The sequence below is a fragment of the Anser cygnoides genome, chromosome 8 (genome assembly GCF_040182565.1).
Source record: "Anser cygnoides isolate HZ-2024a breed goose chromosome 8, Taihu_goose_T2T_genome, whole genome shotgun sequence".
In the NCBI taxonomy this organism is placed as follows: Eukaryota; Metazoa; Chordata; class Aves; order Anseriformes; family Anatidae; genus Anser; species Anser cygnoides.
The window spans coordinates 32,843,695-32,858,910 of record NC_089880.1 but is presented as its reverse complement, the minus strand read 5'-3'; the positions used below and the strand labels follow the sequence as shown (position 1 = coordinate 32,858,910).

Sequence of the window (15,216 nt, the reverse complement as noted above, 5' to 3'; positions counted from 1 at the left end):
TGTCCGCCAAAATTCCCCCAGCTGGACTGCTCTGTGTCCCACCATCATAAAGCTGTTTGCAGCGTGCCTCTCCACTAATACTTCTAACATCTGCTCCAGTATGTGTATAAAACTCGGGGGAGAGGTCCACACCAGCACAGGAGCTGGCCCAGTACTTCAGAGTAACGGAAAAGAATAAGATAAGGTGGGAAAAAAAAAAAAAAAAGCTGCTTGGTGGCTGTCCCCAGGCGGAGGGGTGCTGCTGGTGTGGGGACACCGCGGTGGGTGGGGAAGGGCTTGTTCTCCTCCACTCATCCCGAGCAAATCCTGCGTGGGGCAGCTGGCTGTCACCCTGGGTAGGTTTTGGATCAGCTAATGCATTAACCCAGTGCTTGGTCAGGCTCATGTGCCCAGCTGAGCTGGATGCCTGGGCACAGGGCATTTTTTTTTCTCCCTTCACCTGAGATCCCAGGGCTGTGAAATAGCTCCAGTTATAAAATGGTTCATAGAGATTTAAAGCATCAGAATTTATTATTCTAATGTCTTCGTCCCACGTGCATTTTTATAAACGGAAAGTTGCTTTAAATCAATGGTATGCCAAATTTTTAGCTCTCTCAGAGAATTTGAGCATAGCAAACAAGGCCAGTGATTTACAGCACAGCCTGCACGTGGCCAGAAGTCCTCCAGGTGCCATCACAAGCAGCCAGCTCGTACACTGTGTGCTAAGGCTGTGGACTGAGTGATTGTGCCTCCGCTTAAAACCGCATAACTAATAGTACAATTAGCAGCACTCGTAGCAGAGACTGCACCGCGGCTTATGAACACTGTGTTCTGCCTCTGCTCATCCTACATCCACAGCTAAGGGTGATCTTATCATCAAAGTCTCTTGTATCTGTGGAAATCAAGTAGAAACCACTGTGGATGGAATAGAGAAAGTTGGTGGTGTCCTTCATTCACTGGATGGTCTAAATGCCCTCCCACAGTAGAACATTACCCCGCAGTAATGGGCAGAGGAAAACCAGTAGATTCACTGGTACAGGCAGTAATTTGACATAGTCAAAGTCCTTGGGACCCGGCCACGGCCACAGCCCTTGCCCCGGCACACCTGGTGCTGCTGCAGGCTCAGGCCCCTGGGAGCAGGGCGAGGAGCACCCATGGGGAGCAGGCCCACGACGGGCAGCAGGCTGCAGGTCACGCCGTGCTGGGCGCTGCGGGCCGTGACTCGTTATGGTGGCTGCTAATTTGCACGACTCATTTGGAGAGCGCCGCGCGGTACGATAGCAAAACAACACGCACTTCCAGCAAAATGTCAGATTATGGATGGAGGGGAAGAGAAGGGGCTTGAAGAGATAAAACCATATACTGACAAAACAATAAAGGAAAAATCAATCTTTATGACAGATGAGAGAGGAGATTTACAGTGTAATCAGAAAGCACAAAAAGATTCATGGCTTGCCAGAACAGTATCCAGGCAGCATTATTCTATAGAAGGCAACACAATCGCGCTGGCAAGATCTGTTTGCTTGTTTCTGAACAAATCTCTCAGCACGTTCTGTTGAAGTGGGCTGCTACAGGCACAGATCTCAGCACTTCATCTGCACGGGCACGCGTCTCCTTTCTCTGAGCGCTCGGCTCCGCAATCCTTTGGCTTTTCCGATGCGATCAGCCGGCACAGAACATGCACTCCGAAAATTGCCCAAGATAAGGAGCCGCCCCAGCGGGAGATGCAGTGCCACGTAGCCTCCTCCTCACACAGTCAGAGCAGCAATTAGAGTGAAAATCAAGGCAGACCTGCTCTCCTAATGAGCTTCTGGCTATCAGGTGGTTGTATTAGTTTCTGTTTAGTTTGATCTAATGTCTTTTAGATAAGGTCGAAATGACCAGTCAGCTAGCCTTCAAAGAAATCCTGATCTATAAATTTAATACCATGTAAAGCTTATACTTCAACCTAAACCGGTGTAGATTGCTTGGCATTTTTTATCTAAAAAGCAAGAATCACATAGCAAGACCCTTAGGTGATTTAATCATCCAGTTACAGCAGTGGAAAAACAAACTCTTTTTTTTTTTCCTGTAAAATCTCTTCTTATTGTATTATTGATGTATACCCTGGCCTTCAAAACCTGTCCCTTTCCCCTCACCAGAATCAACAGTGGTCATTTACAGTGGGTAAATTGGTTTGCCCCTGCGTATTCATGGAAAGGGTCCTCAGCACGTCCAAAACCTGAGCTTGGGCAACCCAAGTTCACCAGGTCTGCTGCTGGGTTGTACAAGTTCTTGGAGGAGATGCGATCAGGTCTTGGCACGGGGCATTGTTCTGTTTTGTCTATGCCTTTGCTTAGCATCGCTTTGCCCTGAAGCCGAGCGAGGCAGCCTGGCAGCCCCTGCTCGCTTCTGCGCTTGGCTTCAGGGAGGCCTGGCAGACTGGGCAGGGCTATTTTCCTACAGATGTGACAAACGTCAACTGAATGGAGAAATTAGTCATCGCGTATGTCAGAGTAGCTTCTAAAACCACCTTTTAGGATGCAAAAGGCTCTGCTCAGGGAGATAGGACTGTCCCTGCCGGGACCTCGTGCCCTCGCCTCAAGCCTTTCGGTGCAGCAGGGCCATGGGGGCTGTGCTGGGCCGCGGGTTGTGCTCCTGGGGCCTGGTCTCCTGCCCCAGTGTCCTGCCTGCTGGTGCTGGCAGCACCTTGACCCCGTGTGGTGCCAGGCGGCCCGCAGAGCCCCAGCTCTGCCCTGGGGAGGGGAGGCCTCCCTGCCTCCATCTGCTCGGCCTTCAGATGTCCTCGGCCCCAGCTACAAGTCACACACATTTCGCACACCTCCCCCTCGCCCCAGCATCAAAGATGAGCAGTGAGATTCATTGACAAGCTCAGACTCAGACAGGATAGGCAATCCAGAGTCCTTTTTTTTCCCCCAACACCATCTCAGAGGTGTTCTGGTGTCAAGTGCAGACCCAGAGGGAGCACACAGGAGTTCCCCGGCAACATTCAGTTGCAAAACAAGGCGTGCACAAGGGTTAAACACAGGGGCCAGTCTGTACTGTGGATATAGGTCTGAAGATCTTATCACTGAGTCAACTCTGCAGAGAGTAATTGATGTAGAGCATCACAAAAGAACAAGTTAAAACGGGGACCCAGCAGACTGGTGGTGAATCTTCCAGACCATTCCCAGTTTGTCACCAGTGACATCACCAGAGAGCCTTGGCTCTAATATAATGACACCAGTTACATGAATGTCAACAAAATCACTAATTTGTACAGCACTACGAAAGTGCATATCACTGCACACAGGATAAAAATGACTATGATACCAGATACAACATTTACATATTGTGGGGAATTAATTCATCCTTCATGCGAGTCTGCACCATTATAGCAATAAATCAGTTGTCTGATGAAGGCAGCAGCAATGAAAAATTACATGATCTTTTGGCCTACTGACTTGGTCAAGAAAATGACACAGATTGGAAACCGCATCGCACTCTCCCTTGGTCTCTCCCTCCCTTTGCTCCACTGAAGCCTTGGCTGGTGCTCACAGTGCTGCCTTTTGTGTTTAGAAAGAGTCAGGAGCAGAAATCTGATCAGAGCAAAACCTTGAAGGCATCAGGTTTATGCCACACTGCTACAAGTAAAAGACGACTGAATATAATCCTTAATTTTCCCAAGATAGTTTCAAAACAATGAGTTTATCATTTGCAAGCCGAGCCATTTGTTTATGCCCTTTTCGCCTTTGTTCTCAGATGGTGGGCAACCTGGGTTTTATTTTGCACAAAGTTCTTTTGCTCGTATTCATCCACAATCATCAACAAAATAACTTAATATATGTAGGCGACTATAATGACAGTAAATGGCGTGTAGGAGGGATAATATGTGCTTCATTGTCAATGCTTGCATGCTGAATTAAATACCCTATTCTGGTCAAATGCTAATACGTTCTATGAGCACTTTCCTATAAACACATTTTAAAAATATGGTAGAATACAAAGGTGATATGAATAATATATTGAAATAATCTGATATGTGTGAGTTTAAGAACTGGTGTTTTTCTGCAGTGTGTTGCTTGGTACTGGCACTGAAATGATCTGCATGAAAAAAAGTATTCATAGTAGTATCAGTTCAGTCCTAAATACAGTACACCCATCAGGACTACAGTGGCATCAGTCCTCATCTGTAAAGGATGTATTCTTTTCTAAATGGACTCAGCCACAGCTGGCTGCTCAGCTGGTGCCAGAATTATGTAGCACATTACACTTCGACTTCTGATGAAAACCTAGGTACAAAACAGGTGGAATTTAAATTTCTGCCGATCCTTAGAATTTAAAGCAGCTTAGACCTCAGCAGCACTTCTATCTCAAGAACACCTTAAAATCAATGGCAGCCTCTGTGCCTGACTGTATTCGGGTGGTTGGTTTTATGCTGGTGTTCAGTGTTGGGCCACTGGACAAAAAAGTGATTGCAATGATGTGATTCATCTGGCAGACAAAACGTGCAGTAGCTGTAAAGATTTTGTGTGTGAAGCTTTTATTGGCTTCAGCAACAGCTATGGGGGGCCGGGCTAGGGAAAGGCAGCAGGCTCCCAGTGGGAACGGAGCACCCTGTGCTGTGGGGTCTCATCTGGAGCACTGCCGCTGCTTCCCAAGCAATGCAGTCGAGACACGGTGCTCTCCACGGGTTGTACGCTGGGGCCTCGTGCTGTGGCAGCACTCACCCCTCGAAGGGCCATCCCTGTGCCGCCCCCCAGGGCAGGGAGCAGCGGCAGAGCAGGCGGTGGTGGCTCCTCAGCCTGCAGAGTCCGGCGGAGCCAGGCGCATACCCCAGGCTCCTGGCTTGCCTTGGGATGTGTTTGCCATCTTCCCGAGACACTGCCCAATGTCTGCAAACAGGGGAAAAAAACAAAAGTTAAGGCAGGGGCAGACCAAGCCCATGGTCTGCGCAAAGCAAAGGGGCAGCCCGTGGGACTTCCTGGCAGCCTGGTCGCGCCGCGCTGTGCCCGTGCAGGATGGGCACCTTGCTCTGCCTGGGCACGGAGCAGGAGCAGGGGGGCTGCAAGTGGGGCTGGTGAAGGCAGGGCCATCATGCTTCTTTTCTGCTGGCAGGAGTGAGGTGTGCCTCTCGTCCTGCACCAGTCCGCTGGCCACTGCCTGCCTCGGCGGCCGCTCAGCCCAGCTCTGCTCTGTCGGCTGGCAGGCGTTAGCCGACAGCGAGGTAACGAGGGCTGGGGAGAGCCTTAGCAGAGCTGAGGACAGCTCGTCCAGCACTACCGTGTTCTACCAGCCTGCAGAACGCCAAGCACGGGACTGACAGCCGTACTAAACATGCCACAGGCTGATCAGCTTGATTGTTTATTCACTTCTCTTAGATCAGCGGATGTAAAATAGATTGCTTCTCATTACAGAGTCAGGCTTTTCAATTAAAATGTATAATGCACTGAATTGGGAGTATATGTATTCCAAACAATCAGGTTCAGTTTGACAAGAAATAAAATGTTAGCAGCGTTAGCTTGGTATAGCCAAATGTTTCTGTGGTTTCTGCAGCGCCGCGGTGCATGGCACAACCTGGCAGGGCGCTGCAGGGCAGACCTGGGGTGATGTGCCCCTCACTTTCAGGAAGCATTGCCTCATCTTTGATAGCCTGTAACTATTGATTATTTTGTCTCTCTGATACACTTTAGTTTTCTGTTCTGTTCTGTTTTACATTGCGGCAATCTGGAAGCCTAGGGATACAATGTTGTATTGATGCCTTGAGTACAAATGCCCCAGGTACTAGTGCATCTAGCTGATGTTTTAATTACTCTCCTAATACAGCGAGGATTTTAAAGAGCAGTAAACAGCAGTGCCCTGAATTAATGCCTTGCTTCTGGGTTGTCTGTTTTTCACAGATGCATTTTCCTTAGTGATCCGGAGCAAAAGGCTTAGTACGTTATCATAGCATAAGACAACTTAAAAGAATAAATAAGTCCTGCAACACAGAGCTCAGTATTAAAGAGACAATGTGACAATAATATCTGAATGATACTACATATTTTAGAGCTATAACTAGATTAGGAAAATCAAAGCACTTCTTGACAAGTAATGTAAATGGCTATTTAAGGTGATCTACTACAAACTACAAATCAGTTCTGGCTTTGTGCTGAGTGGTGAACAGTGAAATTGGAATAAATATAAGAATTCTGCTGCACTAATAATTTGATCTGAAAACATACATGTATATATAATATGCTCAGTGGTTGCCAAGTGAGGACCATGACTTAAAATACAGATTTTGTTTAAAATTTTTATCTATCTAGAAAAAAATAATAATAATAATAAATTAGCCAAGATATAGATCCTGACCCTAAAAACAAGTAGGGAGAGGAGATGTTCTGTGCTGGTGATTTTCTGCAGTAAGTAAATGGACTGCTCAGGTGAGCACCATTCATTAGGCTTATCAGCAGGATGAAGTATATATGTAATATCATCAGGGTTGCCTTTCATCTGAAATCAAAGCACAGTGAAACTTCCACTAAAAATGTATTAAAATCAGACCTCCAGGTGTGCACTAGCAGCACCTGCTGCAGGAGGTGTACCTGTTTTTTCAGCCCCTGCCCATTGGTTTTGCTCACAGCACTTCCTGGGGGCTCTCTCATGCCTGTCCAGTGCCACAGATCATGAGAACAGGTTGTAGGTGTCTTAGGGCAGCCCACAAGTCGCAGAGGTTGGGGTGAAAAGCAGAGAGGCATCCTCGGGAGCTGTGGCGGCGTGCTCCCCGCAAGGGCAGGGTGCTGCCGAACGTCCCCTGGGACGCACGGAGACAGGGGGAGTCGGGGCTGGCAGTCCTGGCTCGGAGAGGGCTCTCGCAGCCACAGGGAGAAACGGAGGTGAAGATGTCACTGGGGGACCAAACCAGGTCTCTCTATGCTGTGAAATAGATGAAATTTGCACAACCCAGGGAATAAAACACTATTTTTCATCCTTCTTTTCAAGTAGAACTCTGCCTGTAACACCGCAGAGACCCCAAATGTCCATTAGCAATTTGTAGCTTCGATAGCTGTCATTGGAGTTGCTTTATGCAATAAAAAGACCAGGCTCAAAGTGTCGTGTTATTAAAAAAAAAAAAAAAAGACTTTGCACAAGACCAGTTCTAGCATTGCTAATGCCCAATAATGCCCAAATAATTCTGACCATTTCAAGGGTGCTTACTCTAAATTACAAACTTTTACTTTATTTACAAAGTATGCCACACTTAATTGCATGTCTTTCTAATATCTCTTGGTCAGGAAAATGAAGCCAATGCTAATCTGATAGACCTAAAAATGAATGCCTCACTAGTGGAATTTGGAAATATAAAGCAACTGCAATGCAGATCTGCAAAATGTTCTGGAGTGCTTCTTGGAGGAGGAGCTGAGGCGCATCACTGCCCGTGGACTCAGCTGGTCACAGGAACCGAATGAATAATGTGAACCTGCAATGGCCCTGAATTTTCTCATTTGTTTCAGAATTAGCTCTCTTTTCAGTCTAATGTCAATACTTAGTGTTTGAACTCTGATGGGCTGGTTTGCTAATTATCATCAGTGTCTTTTGTGAAGCAGCTTACCCAGGCTTTTAGAGCACAATTACCAGCCTGCTTCAGCAGACAGAATGCCTGCAACATTTTACATGCTGAAAATAAATACATAAAATATAATAAAGTAAGATTTTTATTAGTAACATACTTCTAGGGAAGAGTATAAAATATCCATTAGAAATCCTGTTAACAGTATTGGTCATTATGACAAGAGGGAAAATAGCTTTCTTAGGGATTTGATTTCTTTTTTTCTTCTTAATGGATACTACCCTTTTACTGTCACCAGTAGACAATGTTTTCTATTAACATTTACTCAGCAGTTATCATTTTTGTATTTCTTCATAACCACAGCAATTCAAATAATGTTGTTGCTCCACTTCTGTCTCTACTTTGATAAATACAGATAATGATCTAGCACCAAAGATGTCCCCACTCTCATTGACATTGCACAAGTCACCAGGTAGGGCAATTTGGCTAATTCGATCCTGTACCATATTATTAATAATAATAAGAATGATACATTTAACATCATCAAATAGAGTTTTGCAAAATGGTTGTTTCTCAATTTTTCTTCAACAAAATCTGGGCACCTTGTGTCAATGGGACCAGGGACCTTGTGTCAATGGGACCTCTGCACAGGGTGGTCTCTCTCCAGGAATATCATAATCGTGCCTGCAGGAGCCTCAGCTGAACATGGCCATTGATAGCATGGCTTTGTTCTGTAAGGACAGAGCTGGGAGAAAAAGTTGTATTAACAGAAGGCTCAAGTATATCCATTTAATATTTCCATACTGTATTTAATTGACACTCTGTGTGCAGTGCAAAATCAATTACAGTGCAACACCAGATTTAAATGCGATGTCAGTCCAGCTACGCTATTGCAGTTTGGTTTGACCTCTGTGAACCAGGGGCAGGCTATGTTAGAAAGCAGTGAAGCAACAACCATCTCAGGCTTTTCCAATTAAAACTGGAATAGCAAATTATTAAAAGGGTCTGAATTATTTCTAACTGTGAAAAACATACAGCAGATAGGATGAGTTCCATAAGGGGTAGCTCAAAGCTCGTTTCTAGGACAAGAGGAATGAATTACGAACACCCATGGATGCGATAAATCTACCATAATGTACTTATTTTTTTTCTTACGGAGCAGGTCTCATGTATCACAATATGGTATATTTTGTATTATAGCCTGGGCCCAAGATGTTGTCATATCTATTAAATATGTCTGCGTAAAAAGTTAGAGTATGAACCCCACATTCAAAGCTGACTCTTTCTGTTAGCATTTAATAGCTTAAAAAGCTTGACAGATAAAACCCAATCTTAGCTATCAAGCACCAGCTCTTGATTACACAGCTCTGTAAACAAGATCAAAGTAAATTTATGAGCAAAATTACTTTCTGTTGTTAATGCCTCTTTCAAAAAATTAATACAGTTGATATAAGAATTGACGCAGGTTACAAAGCTAAACCCCATTTTAAACCATGTGCAGCAGCCTCATCATTTAAATACTTTCTCATGCAGTACATCTACGATAAATAATTTGCTTACCGTGGCAAGTCTTAATTTTTAATCTAATGAATGGATATCTCATATGTGCTGACTTTGGTCTTCAATCTCCCGAGTCCCGCACACACGTGGCCTTTGTTTTGGCAGGTTTGACAGGTTTGACCTTTACACTGCCCGAGTTTGCTGTTTAATTACCAGGCAGTACTAGCTGGGCTGCAGAATGCAATCACTCGGTAGTAAAACCTGCATGCAGAGTGATGCTGCACACTGTGAGACTTGGCAAGTGCTGCTCAGTAGGACTCCTCTTGCATTTGGGAAATCACTCAGCAGAATTACAGCTTTTGATGGCAAAGCTACTTAAAAGCAAATAAGGTCAAAAAAGCATTAAGGAGCCTGAAGGGAAAGCCTGGCATTATTCATCCGTTCAGAACATAAAGCTCCTGTGTCAACTGCGAGCAGTTACAGTAAACATTTGTACAATACTTCACCTACGTAAATCAGATTAATGCTAGCAAATGATTTCTGCTTGGTAATGTGATGACTTCCCTGCAAATAATGGAAGACGAAAGGGTGGGTGGAGCGCAGCACCAGCTCCGAGGCATGTTTCCCCTCATAGCATGACCAGCAGCATTGCTACGTCCCCTCTCGGGGCTGCCTGGGCTGCAGGGCACTGTTCGAGCGCACGCTGCCTCGCGTGGAGGGGTGCTTGCTGTACCCCTGAGAGAGGCTGCGGGGTTGGTCCTCAGCTCTTGTGCTCGTGTGGCACAGCCTGTGAGAGTCCCAGCTGGACGAACCCAAGGAAGTGAGAATTGAAATACTGCTTATTAAGATGAGCCTTAAAAAATGGAAAAAAAGCTGTGGAAGGAACACAGCACGAAGATAGCTGGAGGCTGCCCCGAGAGGGGCATCCATTTTGTACACAGGTGGCAAATGAAAACAAATGCTTTTCCATTAATTTTAATATCTTAAATGCTAAGAAGTCTTTTTGTAAAAGACCAATATTCCTTTTATTACACAATAAGTTACTGGAACCTCAGTGTTATTTTGCAAGTATAAAAACTATTCTTTCAAAAAGAGTATTTTAAATGGAACCTGCCAGGTGTAATGTGTGATGTTATAACTGATGGCCCACAATTAAAAAATGCGCTTACTAAAGTAAGTGCAAAATCAAAATGGAAGTACAAATCCCTTTATCCTAAGGCTAAAAGAAAAGCTCTAACTTTTGGGAGTTTGACTCATGGACCATACGGCAGTGTGCTAGAGAGCACCACCAGGTTATTCTAATAGTAGAGCTCTTTCTGTAGCTCTGTAAATGCTGTACATAACCTCCAGATTTTCCATGCGAAAGCAGATTTTCCCTTTATTGTGCCAGTGCTGGCTTCCCCATGACAAATTCTGACACCTTTGAGCTGGGTATGTGCTTTTGTGCAGCACTACTTTTTACCTGGCAGCACATTCCTGATCCCCAGCCGGGTTGCTTTGCAGAGCTGCTCTGTAACCACGTATGCATGTACAGAGGAGCTGTGCACACAAACAAGGAATTTGCAAAACACGCCGCGTTCTGCTGCAGCATCAGCTTTGCAGTCCTGGAACCTTTGTGGTTTAAGCGAAGCAAACCATGCCGGGATTAATATTGCAGAAAGTGGAATTAAGCCTAGTGCATGTATGTATGAATCTCCATCGTGCATTCATGGTAAATGTTGGGCTTCCCATCTCATTTCCACTCTACAGAAAGTGAGGTAGAACAATGACATTAAAACATGTAAAAGAATGAAAATCTGCCTATGAACAGAGGTGTCTGAATCTCATTCAGGGGGCATGGTAAAAGAGACACGCTAATACTAAGCAATTACAAAATGTTTCCTACAATCGACCTTATTGAATGAAATATATCCTAGTAATCCAAAGAAAGGAAGGGTGCACTGCATGCTCATGGACTCAGACACAAGACATGAATTTAAAAAAACACAGATATAATTACATGTATTAAAGTTATCCTCCACACACACCTTAAGTGTAAAAGAAACCATTATTTTTCTATACTGCCCAAAACCTCAGCTTCATTTAGATTAGGTAAATTTCTTCTGATATTATTAATAATCAGACCGAACAAAAATTGGTTATGACAATCTACTCTTCATGAATTTCAGAACTGTAAACATTTAGCTGAGGTATTAGCAAATGTCGGGAAATAATGCTCTATTTTATTCCAGAACAACTGTGATATCATGTAGATAAAAGAAAAACTTCTGCCCATACTTCTGGCCAACTTCTGCCATTCTGCCTGGGCAGCTTTCTCACAAGTAAATTGTTGCATAAATTACAGAGTAAACCTAAGAATAATGCTGAGTGCAACTTGAAATGCTTCAGTATAATGTGCCACTCGCATCATGTCAGAGCCAGATTTCACATTATGGATGATACCCATCACACCTTTATCTGTCTTCTGCTGATGAAATTTCTGCTGTGAGTCAATGTACAGCATCCGTGTCAAAAGATCAGATATTGTATTTGTTTGTTTTCCAGCTTGCTTATAGCTGATAACAGCATAAGCCAAGTGAATCCAAGGAAAAATAATTCATCACAGTACACTGGTCACCCTTGCACTGCCGCAAAAAACATTCCCATGCCTAGTGTGAATCCAACTGCATCAAATTCTGCTTAAACATCATCAATCAGCAGCACAGAAAGCACTTTTCTAAAGCTCCTGTAGGGGTTGATGGAGTGAAGCCCAACTGAATATATTGGCTTAAGCCCCAGCCAGGTCAGTGCATCTCTCAAATACCAGACCCAACACCGAAAACCGATTCCCGCTGCACACACACCTCGGCCTGGCCAAGTGCCCGTGCGGTGCTGGGCTCCGCGGGGGTCTCCCTCCCTCCCTACAGCTGCGCCGTGGCCGCGTGGCACCGCATGGCACCGCGTGGCACCGCATGGCACCGCGTGGCACCGCGTGGCACAGCATGGCACCGCATGGCACCGCGTGGCACCGCATGGCACCGCGTGGCACCGCGTGGCACAGCATGGCACCGCGTGGCACCGCGTGGCACCGCATGGCACTGCATGGCACCGCGTGGCACCGCGTGGCACAGCATAGCACCGCGTGGCACCGCGTGGCACCGCATGGCACTGCATGCACCGCGTGGCACCGCGTGGCACAGCATGGCACCGCGTGGCACCGCATGGCACCGCGGCACCGCGTGGCACAGCATAGCACCGCATGGCACCGCGTGGCACCGCATGGCACCGCATGGCACCGCGTGGCACCGCGTGGCACGGCGTGGCACCGCGTGGCTCAGGGACGTCGCAGCCCCTTAGCCTGCAGGGCCACTGTCCGCAGAGGAGATAAAGCCATCCCGGGACAGCAAACGCCTGGGTAACGGGAGATGGTTGAGTTACTTTTCCCTGTGTTCACGTTCCTTCTGGCTGTATTTCATTCTAGAGTCAGGCTGTGGGTTGTACATCGCGTTACGATCAGAAGCGTTGTACCTATAGATTTATATACTGCTCTTTTTTGTTCGTTTCTAACCAAATCATCTCAAGGTGACAGGAAAGGGTGGGGGTTTAGTTTTTAAAAAGCGGTTTACAGTAACTAAATTAAATGGATGCCTTATTTACGAGGATTGAAGGATTTTTTGGAGGAGCAATCCCTACTCCAAAGGTAGCCCAAGAAGCCCCAGCAGGGGACCCCTCGGCAGCGAGGAGCGGCGGCAGGCAGGGCCTTTCTGTGTGAAGCCCTGGCAAGGGGTGACAGCCCGAGCAGACAGATGCTGATGTCTGAAAGGTGCCCGGGGGTCCCAGCCACAGGAGCTGGCCACGCTTTGGGCACCCAGCACCTCCTCCCGGTACCCGCAGCAGCCCGGGGCTCAGCACCCAGGGGCGGCCCTGGGCAGGGGATGCGAGCCAAGGGAGAACGAACGTCACAGGAGCGATGCTGCAGTGCTAACGGATCCGTCTGCGTAGCCAGGCAGATCTTGATATTTGGAGTGAAAGAAAGAGCCTCTTCAAAACTTAGAGAAATGTTTTTCCAAAGCCACTCGGTAACTTCCTTGTGACCTTACTACTGTACAATGGGTAGGAAGAAAATCACTTTGCCATAGGCCGTCAGAAAAGACTTGGTTAGGTGAACAGCAGAACTTCTCCCAGGATTAAAATGCAGTGACATTTTCTGTTTTTTGGTTTGTTTGTCTGTTTTCTTTTGTTTTTTGTTTTTTTTTTAATGAGTTTAACCTGGAGTCAACAGAGTCCTCAATTCTTTCCAAAGCTCAGCAACAGCCTATAGGGAAGAATATATTTATTTCCTGCATCTGTTCTCCAAATTAAATCAGAAATTGTTTATAAAGGAATAAATGGTTCTTGGTAGTCCCCGGGGAAGCTCTTATGGAAACCTGGCATTATAGAGATGCTTGCTGCCAGTGATCTCTGTGTTGCAGCATGGCTGGAACCTTTCTTCACGGAACTTTTTTTCCTCCTTTTATATTGTACTAATTGTGAGGGAAATATAACACCACTGCAGGGTTAAAATCTGGTTGCAGTGAAGTCAATGGCAAGAATTCCATTTGTTTCAATGGATCAAGGATTTCATTTCAGATGTTTATTGTGCTGTCAGAACAGGGAGCAAGCAGACTGTGTCTGCAAGGCACGCAGGGTATCTAGCAATCAGCCCTGGTGTTATATTGCAGAATCATTTGCGTTTGCTCTAGCATTAGGAACATTGTTCGAGGGTGTTTTAATTGCACATATGAACACAAAGGAAGAGTCAGCGTGCCATTAATACAACATTGATGTTTAGCACTTACTATAAAGTACTGTGTGGAACTATGATCAAATCTGACAAGTCCGAACTTTAAACAATGTACAGCATTTTATGATGCATGTAGTATTTTTAGTAGCAACAGACTATGACATTTGAGGGCTGCAGCCTAGTAGGATATACCAGTGTTTCCCGCTTCTATGTAATATTTTGTATGGGTTTAGAGAAGATGGCCTCTGTTGTGCATTGTTTGTGAAATGTTTCTTATCCCAGAGAGGTGTATGATGTAAAATACGTCAGTGAAAAGTGTATATTTTATGTGAGAGGAAAATACATTTTAATAAAGGTAAGCTTTGTTAGCTGTAAAAATGGCAACTGTTCAAGTGTACAGTAACTTCTTACTAATGTACGAAAATCTGTGATATTTTTGATTTGATTGTATTTGTATTGCCCAAATAAAACATTTTGGCTGTATTGTTCTTAACTGTTACTTTTTTAAAAAATAGATAATGCACATTTATTTCTCAAGAATTTGGTCAATGATGGTGGCATTTAAGCCATCATGGCCTTTTCCTCTTACCTATTTTTTTTTCTTTAAGGGGAGATATAAACTAAAAAGTTACATCTGGAATTCCAGACAACACAAGTCAGCTATACCCAAACGTAAAACCACAAAAATGTCCATGCCAGAAAAGCAAAAGGATGATGAGACACTATTATTTTATTAACGTATACGATAACTAAGCTCCTTTCAAAAACATCAGCAAAAATAGGATGCATCACCTGTCTAGAACGTCTGTTTGGGTGCAAATCTAATGAAAGGGACCCCCAGCTGCTTGGTTCCCAGTAAAATCAAACAGCAAGACACATCTGGAGGCAGCACGGAGGTGGCGGGCAGGGCGGTAGCAGGCTCTGGAAGATGACAGGGTGATCCCGTGGGGTCTGAAGCAGCTGGGTCCCAGACAAACTGAGCTGATGAAGTGTCTCCTCTGGTAACCTACCACACACTGATCTGCCATCATCTGTCAAAGAGTTTTTTTAGAAGCGTCAGCTACATCAACCATGTTTCCTAGCCAACCCTGCCAAGCAAATACTCATGCTTCAAATGTTTCCGTGGAATTAGAATAATAATATAATAATAGGCCTCATAAAACAACTTTCATTTCAAAAGGGTCTAAAAACACTTTAGAAACATTTGCATACTCAAAAATCGTTTCACCTGACGCTGAACTGCAACTGCCTGCAGGGTGCAAGGGGGCGACCAGGCAAGAGCGCAGAGCTCACGGCGGCAGTCCTGAGCCCGAGATGAAGATGTGACAGTGACGGCACGCTGCTCTAGCGGGAGCTTGTGGCAGGGATGTGGGAATGAGGCTGCTCACTGAGATCTGTAAGACCCCAGGAGACGTGGAGCAGCTGCATCCCAAATGAGCCTGGC

General features: G+C 45.5%; 1 protein-coding gene across 1 annotated transcript in view; it reads left to right on the top strand.

Moving 5' to 3' along the window:
• Positions 1-15,216, top strand: part of ZRANB2 (zinc finger RANBP2-type containing 2) — a 67,214-nt gene that overhangs the window by 994 nt on the left and 51,004 nt on the right. The gene's annotated exons all lie outside the window — the stretch shown is intronic.